We start from the raw sequence: 15,983 nt of genomic DNA on the forward strand, positions 1-15,983 counted from the left end.
TGATGCTGAAGCTGAAACTCCAGTACTTTGGCCACCTCATGGGAAGAGTTGACTCGTTGGAAAAGACCCTGATCCTGGGAGGGATTGGGGGCAGGAGGAGAAGGGGACGACAGAGGATGAGATGGTTGGATGGCATCACCGACTCTATGGGCATGAGTTTGAGTAAACTCCGGGAGTTGGTGATGGACCGGGAGGCCTGGTGTGCTGTGATTCATGGGGTTGCAAAGAGTCAGACACGACTGAGCAACTGAACTGAACTTAGGTAAAATGCTTCCTTATACTCTAGGTAGTATCCAGGGAATCATGAGTGTTCTTTCTGTCTAGCTGGGAGGAACAGTCACAGTTTGTGGCCTTGTATAAGTATTGACATTCTCCCCTTTAATCCTCCAGGATGATTTTTCCCCATCCTTAGATAATTTCCTCACATGCTTGTATAGATCAGCACTATTCTGAATAGTCAAGAGGGGCCCTCTGAGAATTTCCGGAGTGCTCTGTGCATTTCTTTCCTCTTTGGTCCTCTACCCTGCTAACTTTGGCCACCTTGATTTTCCTCAACTTCCTCAGCTGTGTCTCTTCAACTGAAAGAATCTGATGGGATTCTCCTGGCTTCACCCTCCTGGAAACTTTTGACAGCAAGCTGGTGCAACTATAGACTTACTTTATTTGTCTCTCATTCTCTGGGACTCCTGTCCTTTACTTCCTGATGTCTAGTGTCTTGATAACTGTTTCTTTTTGGGCTGTTTTTTGTTCTTGGTTCGGACTTTAAGCAAATTCTGTCATTACAATTATTCCATCTTGGTCCAAAGCTGAGTAATTTGACTAGACTCTGTCTTGGTGTTGGATGTTCTAGGTTAATAGTCTGAGGTACTTGGTGTGTTCATTCAATATGTAATTTCAAAGCTTTAATTTTTTTTACATTTTAACAAGTTTTCTTGAATTAAGTATTTTTTAGTGTTTTTTCTCTTGCTTTTTTCTTTTTATCCTTAATTATGTATCTGTTTGGGGGCTTCCCTGATAGCTCAGTTGGTAAAGAATCCACCTGCAATGCAGGAGACCCTGGTTTGATTCCTGGGTCAAGAAAATGCGCTGGAGAAAGGGATAAGCTACCCACTCCAGTATTCTTGGGCTTTTCTTGTGGCTCAGCTGGTAAAGAATCTGCCTACAATGTGGGAGACCTGGGTTCGATCCCTGGGTTGGGTAGATCCCCTAGAGAAGGGAAAGGCTACCCACTCCAGTATTCTCGCCTGGAGAATTCCATGGACTGTAGAGTCCATGGGGTCACAAAGAGTTGGACACTACTGAATGACTTCCACTTCATGTTATCTGTTTGATTTTCTTTGCCTCTCTCCTCAAAATTTGGTACTTTATTTTGAATCCTTTCTATTCCTTCATTTCTTCTGGGCTCCCTCTACCCCTGCCCTCACTACCCTCACTTATGTTTCTCTTCAGGCTCTATCTGTTATATGTGTTTGTTTTCATATTTCCTCTAATTAGTTTTCATATCTGAATGATTTTTTTCTTTTAATTCTGATTCTTTCCTGAATTCATTGCTTCTTTTTTTTTTTTTTAAAAAAATATGGAACGCTTCACGAATTTGCGTGTCATCCTTACGCAGGGGCCATGCTAATCTTCTCTGTATCGTTCCAACTCTAGTATATGTGCTGCCGAAGCGAGCACTCATTGCTTCTTTTGTACACTTACAGTTCTGACTTCTATTCTTTCATGTCTTGTACAATTTTCTTAATATATTTTAACTATTTTGAAATAGAATATTACAGTTTTGATTATTTTGTGGCATGTTTTTCTGACATGCTTTCATTGTCTGTAGGAATATAAACCTGAATCTTATTCTGATTTTTGTTGTTGTAACTTCCTATTGGATCTTACCTCAACATGTTTTTGTTGCTCATTTGTATGAGAATTTAATTTTACTTAATTTGTAGTTTTTCTGTTCAATTTTAATTTCAGCCCCGTTTCCCTTCAGTATAGGACCTTATTCTGGGACAGGAACTTGAATGATGATTTAGAGTTTCAAAAACCATGTTGCTGCCCCACAGTCTTCTTCCCAGAATATCACTTTCATCTTAGATACTTTAATTGGGTGTAAATGTCTAATTTGACAGTTTTTCCCAGAATCTTAATGGTATTATCTCATTGTCTCCTGGCTTCCATTTCTTCTACTGGAAAGTCAATTATAAATCTTATTGTTGTTCCATTGGTAATTTTTTTTCTGGCTGCTTTTAAGGTTTTCCTCTTCATCTTTTGTTTTCACCAATTGTACTGTGTTGTATTTGTCCTGCTTGAAGTTTAGAGTGTTTAGTTTGGGGCAATAACCATCTCCAGTTCCTTCACCCCATCCTTCTTCTCTGCCAGTCAGAGATTTAGATCATTTGAAGATGGGCTTCAGTCTTTGAGGACTCCCTTTTAATTTTTATCATTAGTTTTCTGTGATTGTGGTTTTCATTATGTCTGCCCTCTGATGGATAAGGATAAGAGGCTTATGGAAGATTCCTGATGGGAGTGACTGACTGAGGGGGAAACTGGGTCTTGTTCTGATGGGCGGGGCCATGTTCAGCTAGTCAGTCAGTTCAGTTGCTCAGTTGTGTGCGACTCTGCAACCCCATGGACCGCAGCACGTCAGGCCTCCCTGTCCATCACCAACTCCCAGAGTTTGCTCAAACTCATGTCCATTGAGTCAGTGATGCCATCCATCCATCTCATCCTATGTTGTTCCCTTCTCTTCCTGCCTTCAATCTTTCCCAGTATTAGGGTCTTTTCAAATGAGTCAATTCTTCACATAAGGTGGCCAAAGTATTGGAGTTTCAGCTTCAGCATCAGTCCTTCTAATAAATATTCAGGACAGGTTTCCTTTAGGAGTGACTGGTTGGATCTCCTGGCAGTCCAAGGGACTCTCAAGAGTCTTCTCCAACACCACAGTTCAAAAGCATCAATTCTTCAGCGCTCAGCTTTCTTTATGGTCCAACTCTCACATCCATACATGGCTATTGGAAAAACCCTAGCTTTAACTAGACAGAACTTTGTTGCCAAAGTAATGTCTCGACTTTTGAGTATGCTGTCTAGGTTTGTCATAGCTTTTCTTCCAAGGAGCAAGCATCTTTTAACTTCATGGCTGCAATCACCATCTGCAGTGATTTTGGAGCCCCCCAAAACAAAGTCTCTCACTCTTTGCATTGTTTCCCAATCTATTTGCCATGAATGGATGGGACTGGATGCCCTGATCTTAGTTTTCTGAATATTGAGTTTTAAGCCAACTTTTTCACTCTCCTCTTTCATTTTCTTCAAGAGACTCTTTAGTTCTTCAGTTTCTGCCATAAGGGTGGTATCATCTGCATATCTGAGGTTATTGATATTTCTTCTGGCAATCTTGATTCCAGCTTGTGCTTCCCCCAGCCCAGCATTTCACATGCTGTACTCTGCATATAAGTTAAATAAGCAGGGTGACAGTATACAGCTTTGATGTACTCCTTTCCTGATTTGGAACCAGTCTTTTGTTCCACGTCGAGTTCTAACTGTTGCTTCTTGACCTGCATACAGATTTCTCAGGAGGCAGGTAAGGTGGTCTGGTATTCCCATCTCTTTCAGAATTTTCCACAGTTTGTTGCGATCTACACAGTCAAAAGCACAGTAAATGCTCAGTAAATCTTTAATCCAGTTTTCTGTTGATGAGCCAGGGTGTTCCCTCCCTGTTGTTTGACCTGAGGCCAAGCTGTGGTGGAGGTAATGAAGATAATGGGGACCTCCTTCAGAAGGTCCTGTGCTCCCACTGCTGCACTCAGTGCCCCAGGCCCTGTAGCAGGCCACCCCCGGCTCACACCTCTGCCTGAGACTCCTGGACACTCGCAGGCAAGTCTCGGTTAGTCTCGTGTGTGGTCACTGCTCCTTTCTCCTGGGTTCTGGTGCATGCAGGATTTTGTTTGTGCCCCCCAAGAGTCTGTTTCCCCAGTTCTGTGTAAGTTCTGGTGGCTCTGTGTTGGGGTTAATGGCAACCTCGTCCAAGAGGGCTTATACCATACCCAGGTCTGCTGCACCCAGAGCCCCTACCCCTGTGACAGGCCACTGCTGACCCTGTACCTCCACAGGAGACACTCAAACACACAAAAGGCAGGTCTGAGGGCTCAGTCTCTTTGGGGTCTCCTGGTGCGTGCTAGGTTTTGTTTGAGCTGAGCTTCTCTGGTGGGTATGGGGTTTGATACTAAATGTGATTTCGCCCCCCTACCATTTTGCTGGGGCTTCTACTTTGCCCTTGGATGTGGGGTATCTTTTTTTGGTGGAGTCCAACATTCTCCTATTGACAGTTGTTCAGCAGCAAGTTGTAATTTTGGAGTTCTTGCAGGAGAAGATGAGTGCATGTCCTTCTACTCCACCATCTTGTTTGTATTGGACTTAAATTGAAAAAAAGTGGGGAAAACCACTAGACCATTCAGGTATGACCTAAATCAAATCCCTTATGATTATACAGTGGAAGTGACAAATAGATTCAAGGGATTAGATCTGATAGACAGAGTACCTGAAGAACTATGGATGCAGGTTTGTGATATTGTACTGGAGGGAGTGATCAAGACCATCCCTGAGAAAAAGAAATGCAAAATGGCAGCCTTACAAATAGGTGAGAAAAGAAGAGAAGTGAAAGGCAAAGGAGAGAAGGAAAGATATACCCATCTGAATGCAGAGTTCCAAAGAATAATGAGGAGAGATAAGAGAGCCTTCCTCAGTGATCAGTGCAAAGAAATAGAGGAAAACAATAGAATGTGAAAGACTAGAGATCTCTTCAAGGAAATTAGAGATGCCAAGGGAACATTTCATGCAAAGATGGGCACAATAAAAGACAGAAAAGGTATGGACCTAACAGAAGCAGAAGATATTAAGAAGAGGTGGCAAGAATACACAGAAGAACTATACCAAAAAGATCTTCACGACCCAGATAACCATGATGGTGTGATCACTAACCTCGAGCCAGACATCCTGGACTGCGAAGTCAAGTGGGCCTTACGAAGCATCACTATGAACAAAGCTAGTGGAGGTGATGGAATTCCAGTTGAGCTATTTCAAATCCTATAAGACGATGCTGTTAAAGTGCTGCTGTCAATATGCCAGCAGTGGATAACTGGATAACTGGATATCTGGATAACTCAGCAGTGGCCACAGGACTGGAAAAGGTCAGTTTTCATTCCAGTCCCAAAGAAGGGCAATGCCAAAGAATGTTCAAACTACTGCACAATTGCACTTATCTCACACACTTGCAAAGTAATGCTCAAAATTCTCCAAGCCAGGCTTCAACAGTGAATGGTGAATTTCCAGATGTTCAAGCTGGTTTTAGAAAAGGCAGAGGAACTAGAGATCAAATTGCCAACATCCATTGGATCACCAAAAAAGCAAGAGAGTTCCACAGAAAAGTCTACTTCTGCTTTATTAACTATGCCAAAGCCTTCGAGTGTGTGGATCACAACAAACTGTGGAAAATTCTGAAAGAGATGGGAATACCAGAGCACTTGACCTGCCTTCTGAGAAATCCGTATGCAGGTCAAGAAGCAACAGTTGGAACTGGACATGGAACAACAGATTGGTTCCAAATGGGGAAAGGAGTATGTCAAGGCTATATAATTGTCACCCTGCTTATTTAACTTATATGCAGAGTACATCATTTGAAATGCTGGGCTGGAATCAAGATTGCTGGGAGAAATATCAATAACCTCAGATATGCAGATGACACCACCCTTATGGCAGAGAGTGAAGAAGAACTAAAGAGCCTCTTGATGAAAGTGAAAGAGGAGAAACAAAAAAAGTTGGCTTAAAAATCAACATTTAGAAAGCCAAGATCATGGCATTCAGTCCCATCCATTCATGGCAAATAGATGGGGAAACAATGGAAAGAGTGAAGGAGTTTATTTTTTGGGGCTGCAAAATCACTGCAGATGGTGATTGCAGCCATGAAGTTAAAAGATGCTTGCTCCTTGGAAGAAAAGCTATGACAAACCTTGACAGTGTATTAAAAAGCAGAGACATTATTTTGCCAACAAAGGTCTGTCTAAGTTAAAGCTATGCTTTTTCCTGTTGTTATACATGGATGTGAGAGTTGGACCATAAAGAAAGCTGACCATAAAGCGCCGAAGAATTGATGCTTTTGAACTGTGGTGTTATCGCTTCTCGGCCTTTTGGCTGAGATCAAGTGTGAACTGTGGTGTTGGAGAAGACTCTTGAGTCCCTTGGACTGCCAGTCACTCCTAAAGGAAATCAGTCCTGAATATTCATTGGAAGGATTGACGATGAAGCTGAAACTCCAATACTTTGGCCACCTGATATGAATCATTGACTCGTTGGCAAAGACCCTGATGCTGGGCAAGATTGAAGGTCGGAGAAAGGGACAACAGAGGATAAGAAGGTTGGGTACCATCACTGATGCTATGGACATGAATTTGAGCAAGCTCTGGGAGTTGGTGATGGACAGGGAGGCCTGGCGTCCTGCAGTTCATGGGGTTGCAAAGAGTCGGACATGACTGATCGAGTGAGCTGAAGTGATTTTTTTATCATAAGGTGTAATTATTCAGGGTTCCTACCGAAAGCCTGAGGTGCTTCCTGAGATTACCTCCCTTTTGTGTGTGTGCTCAGGCACTTCAGTCATGTCTGGCTCTTTTGTGACCCAATGGACTGTAGCCAACCAGGCTCCTCTGTCCATGGGATTTCCCAGGTAAGAATACTGGAATGGATTGCTCTGCCCTCCTCCAGGGAATCTTTCTGACCCATGTCTCTAATGTCTGCTGCATTGGCAGGCGGTTTCCTTACCACCAATGACACCTGGGAAGCCTGATCTCCCTTTTATGAGCCCTGAATTTCAGTTTCATCCTGTTAACCTGTTGGTGATTTGAAAACTGTGATCACCTTTTAGCCTCTTACCTACCTTTCCTCAAATCAGCCCACACCTTTAGGAGAAATGTGGCCCCAAACGTAGGAAAAAAACCTTTTTTAAAGGATCTCTGGGATCTTGGCTCAATGTAATTTGATATCTTTTTGGTAGTTCTTTGATGCCTTTGAGTGGTTGTTCTTTTTTTATTGTATTCATCTGTTCTATTTTTTTCTGAATAGAAACATAGATCTAAATTCTAGTTTTCATTTACTGGAGTAGAAATTCAGCTAGCTTTTAAAAATGGAGCCCTTTATTCAGGCACTGGTTTAAGTTATTATGTTTCACAGTCATAACATTTATTCCTTGAGGAAGATGGTACTACCCCCATTTACCTTGTGAGTCAACAGATGTTTGAATCCATTAATTAATTTGTTCAAGATCACAACAGAATCTTTTCCTTGAGGCAGTAAATAATCCTGTTCTAGACCACCTTCTCTTTCAGACTTTAGACTTGAGGGTAACAAGTACCTTGATGTTAAATGGCAAGTACACAGGAAATCTAAATGACAGAGAAACAAGTTCAAATAGGATCAGTATTATGTGGGTATATATATGTACTGTAGACTGTAGAAACCTATAATTAATTTTGTATGCATAAATAATTGGATGTGAATCCACCTACACAATTAGTTGTATTTGGTTATTTTTCAAAGGAAAAAACACTTTCCAAGTACAGTGTTTGCCATACATTATAAGTTTTGATTTCTTGTTAAATCTCAGTGCAGAATTTTCATTCCATGCTGTGTGGTTAATTGCGGATTTGTTAGAATTTTAGAAGTTATTTTCCACCTTTAAGTTAGCTTTAGATTATTAGTTCTAGAGTCATACTTTACATTGTTTTAATTGTTTTATTTTCATATTGCTTTGGGTCATATTCAGTTTGAAAGAGGATTTTTAAAGTACTTCTTGATAGACCTCCAACCACGAGAATCTAGTTGTGTTTGAAACTCACATCTGATGGAGTGAGATGGTTGTCCACAGGATATGTGCGAAAGTTGGTGGGTTCTGAGACACGACAGATGGGATGGCAGGCCATGGCAGAGAATAGAAAAGATTCATTGGGGATTCAATGGAAAATGGTATCTTGAATCAAGCCTGAGGAGCAAGATGAGAATGTGAAAAGGAGATCTAGTACTGAGACACTTAAGCAAAAGAACCAAGAGTAGCATGGAGTGTGATGTGAGGAGTGGTTTGATACAATTCGTCTGGAAGTACATGACAAAGGGGAAGTGTGTGCCACATAGTAGGTTACAGGGGAGAACGTGGTGGCTTAGAGGAGTGTTGGTGGCCCTGCCATTTGGACGTAAGTTTTTAGAGTTCATATCAGGAATATTCTGTTCTAATAAACTTTCCCTAGGTTATTCTGTCTTAAATTAACAGAAAGGACCCCAGAAATCTCTGTGGCTGAGAGACACAAGTTTATTACTTTCCCATGGTGTGTTTTCTTTGTAGCTCTGCTCCAGGGTCAGCTCTGTATCTCGGTCAGGGACCCAGACTGAAGGAGCAGCACTCAAATGAGACATGCCTCTCTTATGGTGAAAGGAAGAGAGAAACAATGGAGACATAATGGCCTGGACAGCTTTGGCTGCGAATTGATGCAGATCACTCACATTCACGTTTCTTTGGCCACTACTTCTGCAGAGAAGGGCATACTGCAAGTCATATGCTAGTAGTCAGGGATGTATAGTCTCTCCAGGAAGGAGCAGTGAACAGTTGGGTACAAAATTACAATCAACCACGTTTTCCTTTCCAGATGAGACTTTCATGTGATAAATGTGCCATCTTGTAGAGTTAGAACCAGATTACCTTATTCCATAACTTCTGGGACACATTTCCCCCCTTATTTTAATGTCTGAAATCACGATGCATCTTACAATAGATGGGGTCTTATAATCAGTGCAAGCCAGGCGGCTGTCTTGATGTCATTGCTGAAGCATGGAAGAACTTGGCTCTTAGTCCTGGTGATACTACTGGGCACCTGCAACTATTGACATTTCAGAACCGCCTGAGAAAGGAATATGAATCTAGATTTTCATCTGGAAACTTTCTATTGAGATCCTCCAATAAGGTCAGCATTCATTGTGGAATGAGTATCAGCAGCTTGGGAAAAACGTCTTGGAGGTGATAGTAGAACATTAAAAAAAAAAGCTGTATCACCAAGTGTTCCTGGTAGCACAGGGGATGATATTGTTAGAAGCAGCCTGGTTTGAGAATTTTGAGTTGAAGAGTGATTGAGAAGAGTTGCTCTCTGAATGTGAAGAAGTTTTAGAAATACTTCCATTAAGTTACTGTATTTGGAAATTGTTCAGTCGTGTCTGACTCTTTGTGACCCCATGGACTGTAACCCCCCAGGCTCCTCTGTCCTTGGGATTCTCCAGGCAAGAATACTGGGGTGGGTTGCCATTTCCTTCTCCAGGGGATTTTTCTAACCTGGGGATGAAACCTGGGTCTCCTTCTTTGCAGGCAGATTCTTTACTGTCTGAGCCACCATTACTGTGCTTATATGCTGTTTATTAGGTATGTACAGTAGTGTTAGATGAAAAAAATCTGTTCTAAAGAACTAAATAATCTAATTTTACATGATAGGCCATTATACTGTAATTTAATTTTTTTTTTTTTTTTTTTGGTCAGGCATAATAATAGACTGGTGCATCTTGCTCTCAGTGGCTTCTTAGAGTCTATGAAGTATGGTAAACATGCCTCCTACACATTTAAAAGCTGTTCACCATTTATTGGGTAAATGGAGCCAAGGTTTCTTTCTTAGAAGGTCTCCTTATAGGACATACCATGAAATCAACTTTGAACTAATTTCAGTCATTCTAGTTGTAAGTAAGATTTATATAAGATGTGTAAGTAATACCAGTGTTCTTGAGCTGAAATTTCACTCTGCACAGTGAATTTAACATTTGGAATCACACAGTGAAGTTAACATTTTTCTCCAGAGACCAAATTTCTGGTTAGTAGAGGAGTTTTGTTTTATTTTCTAATTGTTTACTCTTCTTCTAGAGTAAATGGCTAAAACCTTCACTTTTAAAACAAAATAATAGCTTATTTAGTACTACCTTAGATATAGACTGTAAGGTGTGCTGGTGTCAGGGAAAAATTGCATAGTATATGTAACCTGTCTGGAAGAGCATTCTTGTCATTTTGACATCTTTCACTTATTTTGTGACCCTCACAGTTTCAAAAGTTAACTAAGTGTTTTGGGTTTAAATTATATACATTAGGGAAAAAAATTAGTAAAGCATTTTCCTACAATGCAGGAGATCCTGGTTCGATCCCTGGGTCAGGAAGATCCCCTGGAGTAGGAAATGGCAACCCACTCCAGTACTCTTGCCTAGAAAATCCTATGGATGGAGGAGCCTGGTAGGTTACAGTCCATGGGGTCATAAAGAGTCAGACGTGACTGAGCAACTTCATCTTTCACCTTTTGGGTTTAAAGCATATACATTAGAAAGAAAAAGTTAATAATATGGAATCTGTTGGTGATTTTCCGAATCTTTTGGTGATTTTCCAAATATAAAAAAATATTGATTTAACATCAAGTTGAGTGCATACTTCTTCACATTGTATTCAGCAGACCACTAATGAGGCATTGTGGTAGTGTTCACAAAGATGAATCAGCTCTGCTCTGTCTTCAAAGAACTTTCATTCTCTTGTTGGCAGGTGATTGGGAGCTGAAGATATTGGTATCCCCATTCTGGATTTGAGAGACACCATGATTTAGAATTTAAGAGCCTTTCTAGATCTGAGTTTTAATCTTGGTGTTGCTTCTTTGTCAACTTCTGCCGAACAGTTCATCCCTCTAGGCCTCGGCAGCTTCAGTAGAGTGGTTGTGAATATGTAGAACAAGAAGTTCAATAACTGCTAGTCAATGCATATCATATTCATCATTGTCATCATCATAAATCTCATCTTTGTTTTAATGCTGTGAAAAAACTTTGATTTCAGTGTTCAGTAGTCTTGGCAGGATTCCAGTCTGTCTTTGACATTTATTGGGTATGTGATAACTCCCTGTCTGCTGCATGGCTCTTCCTGAATTTCTCCTTATAGGCATCTCAAGCTGAACTTGGGATCTTCCACCCAGATTTTTTATTCTATAGCTTGTCCATTTTAGAGTTGTTTGTACCAGAAACCTAGGATTCGATGTCTCCTTGTCTCTGTCTTGATCTCTGTAGTCACTGGCTCACTCTTATCTCTTCAATTCTACCTCCTCTCAAGTCTCCTAACTTCTCTTCACCTCCATTGCCATGACCTGTGTTGAAGTGAGAAAAGTATGACTCAGACTACTACTGTGGCCACCTAACTAAACTTTGATTCAGCTTTGCCTAATTCTAGTTCATTCTCCTATATCTGATCCTCTTCCCTGCCTTCCACTCCATCTTGTTCAAAAATTGTCAATGCCTTCCTTTTTACCCCCGAATGAAGTCTAAAGTCCTTAATGTGCCCTGTGAGATCCTACATGGCTTGACACCAGACTTTGTCCTTGGCTTCATTTCTCTTGTGCTCAGTGATCCTTACACTGGCCTTCTTTATTTCTTCTTTTGACCCAAATTCTTTCCTGCCTCAGGACTTCCTCCAGTCACTGCTGTTCCCTCTGCCCACACCACTTTCCTTTCCCCTACTTTTGTCCAGTTCATTTGCTTCCTTCAAGTCTATGCTCCAGTGATATTCAGGAAACCTTTTATAATCTCTCAGTGTAAGTTGGGTCTGTATATTATGTGCTCTCATAGCATGCTCTGGTTTTTCTTTATAATATTTACCTCTCATTTAGTATCTTTCTTTCATGGTCATAGATGATAGCATGTTTTGCTCACTGCTCAGTTATTTCTAGAGTTTAGCACAGTACCCGACACATAAGTACTCAGTAAATTTGTTGAAGGGATGAATATTTGTTGAAATCAATGAACATTACCTGCCTAATAGGGTTGGTGTGAAAATTAAATTAGGACACAAACGATGTCTTATTGCATATTATGTGATACATAATGGGTTTCTGGTATTAGTTTCTTTCTTTTTTTTTTCCCCCTAAGCATTAAGAAAGGCCTCCCAGTGGTTTTCAAACTATAGGTTATGGCCCACTAGTGGGTAATGAAATCAATTTAGTGGACCACGAAGTGAATTTTAAAACGTGAAATGGAATAGAATAGCTATTATCAGATAAAATAACGCGATAACAAACCTAGACAGCATATTAACAAGCAAAGACATCACTTTGCCAACAAAGGCCTGTGTAGTCAGCTGTGGTTTTTCAAGTAGTGATGTAACGATGTGAGAGTTGGACCATACAGAAGGCTGAGTGCCAAAGAATAGATGCTTTCAAAGTGTTGTGCTAGAGAAGACACTTGAGAAGAGTCTCTGGGACTGCAAGGAGATCAAACCAGTCAATCCTAAAGGAAGCCAACCCTGAATATTCATTGGAAGGACTGATGCTGAAGTTGAAGCTCCAGTACTTTGGCCACCTGATGTAAAGAGCTGATTCCTTAGAAAAAAACCCTGATGCTGGGAAAGATTGAGGGCAGGAGGAGAAGGGGGTGACAGAGGATGAGATGGTTTGATGGCATCACTGACTCAATGGACGTGAGTTTGAGCAAACTCTAGGAGATAGTGAAGGACAGCGAAGTCTGGTGTGTTGCAGTCCATGAGGTTGCAAAGAGTCAGACATGAGTTAGCGGCTGAACAAAGCAACAAAGAAAAGTAGTGTTTCCTGGAACTTGTGGTTTGTGGATGTTTATATTACCAGTTGGAGAGAAAACATATTTCTTATGTGGAGTATGGGTAAAAGAAAAAGGTTTGAAAGCCGCTCTTGTAGCAAGAGCACAGTGTAGTGTAACCTATAGGCAACACTGTTTAAGTTAAGGCAGCTAAAAGGGGATATATCCAGTTCTTCAAGAAATGTTACTCCCTACGCCTTTGCTGACTTCTTACACTGTTCAAGGCCCTAGAAGCTTCCTTAGGCATCAGTGCAATCACCAAAACTTCTGGGATTACTAATTTACCTGTTTATTTGGCGCCTATATCTATTTCTAACCTGTGTTTTTTTTAAGTAATTTTTACTTATGTATACTGTGTACTCTGGCCTTTTCCACTGTATTGAAAATGTATCTCCAATATTGTTAATATTTATAATGGTGACATCTGTCTTATGTATACTGTATAATGTTGATTTTAGCATAGTTATGTCTGTCATAATGACATTCCTTAATAGCTCAAATTATTGCTCTTATTAAATTTTATTGCTCTAGTGACTTTATAGGCTGTTAATATTAGTCTGATAAAATCAAGTGCTGCACAGATGTATAAAAAACCAGATTCTATGTAGGGTTATAGAAAGACAGACCCAGATAAAAGGAAACCACAGCATTTAAGGATTAAGATGATAATAGTTATGATTGTGGTAGCTTGGTAAGGGATTTCATTTTTCAATGGATTTTTAAAATATAGGGTTGGTAAATGTTCATGTAACTGAATTATGGCTTCCTTCCTTAAAGCCAGTGGTCAGTTCCAACCTTTGATACTGTTGACTTTCTCAGCATTAATCATTGTTTTATATTCCAGTCTCTAAGGATGCATAAATTATGATAATAAAAACTAAGGAAGGCTGGAGCTTGTGGTTGTTGCTGCATTATTGTGTCCACTGGGATGGTATTTTGTGTGCTTATCCTCTACAGATTGTTGGGCTGAGAAACTGGATCCCATCCCCTGCAAAGCTAGAGACAACAATGGATTTTAAAAGGCATGAGAAAGCAGCCCTGTTAAGAGATCTGCTTGGAACTTTTACCGACTTGATGGAACAGAATATCCTGGGGATCCTGTAAAATTTTATACAAGCATAGATTGCCCTTCCTTACAGTTAAATGTTTTGTAGCTATTAATGGAAAATGCTCAAATAATACAAAATTTTACCTCTAATCCATCATGAGAAAAGACTATGGTCAAGTCGCAGAGTTCAATTTTCATGTTTTCTTATTATGAATTTCTGTCACTTGTTGCAGACTGGTGAGTTAGATGCTGCTGTGCTACTCTTAGAACAGGAGCTATACAGTAGTTTCATGTTTATTCTTTACATTTTTTCATTTTAAAACTGTGAGATTTACTTTGGAAAACTTGGGAAATTGCAATATAAAAAATTTCCAACATTCAGAAATAATTCCTGTTATTATGTATATATTCAATCTGTTCTGTTTATTCATGAGAATACTGTTTTTCTATGACTATGTGATGAAATAAATATTTTAGAGAAAACTTCGTACTACCAAAGTAGATGAAGAAGAGGTAGAAAACTTACTGGAACAGTATTCACGGAGGAAATTGATAAAGTTGTCAAAACACTACTCCTAAAAAATTGCCAGTTCCAGATGGTTTTAGCTAGTCAGTATTCACATCTTTGCACAGGATGCCTGTGCTGGTGGTTTTCAATGGCATGCTTCTTTATCTTACTACATTGTTGTAGCCCAAACAAAAAACACTAGAACAGAAAGATAAGACAAAAGTATAGACCAGTCTTCAGTAGTATGTGAACCAATAACTTCCAGATGTTCAGCTGGGTTTAGAAAAGGCAGAGGAACCAGACATCAAATTGCCAACATCCGTTGAATCATCGAAAAAGCAAGAGAGTTCCACAAAAATGTCTACTTCTGCTTTATTGACTATGCCAAAGCCTTTGAACGTGTGGATCGCAACAAACTGTGGAAAATTCTGAAAGAGATGGGAATACCAGACCACCTGACCTGCCTCCTGAGAAATCTGTATTCAGGTCAAGAAGCAACAGTTAGAACTGGACATGGAGCAACAGACTGGTTCCAAATAGGAAAAGGAGTATGTCAAAGCTGTATATTGTCACCCTGCTTATTTAACTTATATGCAGAGTACAGCATGTGAAATCCTGGGCTGGATGAAGCACAAGGTGGAATCAAGATTGCTGGGAGAAATATCAATAACCTCAGATACTCAGATGACACCACCCTTATGACAAAAAGCAAAGAGGAACTAAAGAGCCTCTTGATGACAGTGAAAGAGGAGAGTGAAAAAGCTGGCTTAAAGCTCAACACTCAAAAACTAAGATCATGGCATCCGGTCCCATCCATTCATGGCAAATAGATGGGGAAACAATGGAAAGAGTGAGAGACTTTATTATTTTGGACTCCAAAATCACTGCAGATGGTGACTGCAATCACGATATCAAAAGACTCTTGCTCCTTGGAAGAAAAGCTGTGACAAACCTAGACAGCATATTAAAAAGCAGAGACATTACTTTGCCAACAATGGTCTGTCTAGTTAAAGCTATGGTTTTTCCAGTAGTCATGTATGGATGTGAGAATTGGACTATAAGGCTGAGTGCCAAAGAATTGATCTTTTGAACTTCATGTATGTGCCTCATGCTTCACCTGGGTGGCTGGAACAGCTAGGTCCTGGCTGAGCCATTCTCTGTCCCATGTGGCCTCTCTTCATTCAGAAGTTCAGCCTGAGGTAACATGGAAGTCATGTCCCAAAAGGATGAAAGCAGAAGCTGCCAAGCTTCTAAAGGCCTAGGCCCCCAAATGGCTCTGCATAATTCCCACTGCATTCTGTTGTTCAAAGCAAGTCATGAAGTCAGCCCAGTTGAAGGAGAGGGCAAGTAGACTCTAGGACTTTGAGAAAGAAGTGCCATGTGCCAAAGGAGTGCTGGGAATTGTGAGTGACATCTTTGAAGGCAAACCACCACATTCACTTAAATAGAACATTGCTAAGTCCTGGAAGCCTTCTCTCTGCTCTTTCCATGAATCTGCCCTCCTGTTGTCCTTCATTTCCACCCTCAGATAACATCACTGGTCCCCTCACCACTCATTTTCCCCTATTTTCTTGCTTTTCATGATTATTTTTTACCACATATGTAAGTATCCCTAAATAATGTATTAGTTTGCATGGTTGGTATGAATTTATATCTTAAGATAATCTTTTAAATTTTAACTTAGAATAGCTACATTGAAGATTATTTATAAAACTCAGAAAATCAAAAAGAAAAAGCTAAAATAGCTTCTAATCTCAATTCCTAGGTATAATCATTGGTAACATTCTGGGA

General features: G+C 40.2%; 1 protein-coding gene and 1 non-coding gene across 6 annotated transcripts in view; one reads left to right on the forward strand and one right to left on the reverse strand.

Annotated features, from left to right (window-relative positions):
- Positions 1-15,983, forward strand: part of DENND1A (DENN domain containing 1A) — a 523,573-nt gene that overhangs the window by 101,981 nt on the left and 405,609 nt on the right. The gene's annotated exons all lie outside the window — the stretch shown is intronic.
- On the reverse strand, positions 1,571-1,677 carry LOC133065656 (U6 spliceosomal RNA). Its single transcript, XR_009694928.1, has one exon. It is a non-coding gene; the product is annotated as a U6 spliceosomal RNA (small nuclear RNA).

The sequence above is a fragment of the Dama dama genome, chromosome 11 (genome assembly GCF_033118175.1).
Source record: "Dama dama isolate Ldn47 chromosome 11, ASM3311817v1, whole genome shotgun sequence".
Classification (NCBI taxonomy): domain Eukaryota; kingdom Metazoa; phylum Chordata; class Mammalia; order Artiodactyla; family Cervidae; genus Dama; species Dama dama.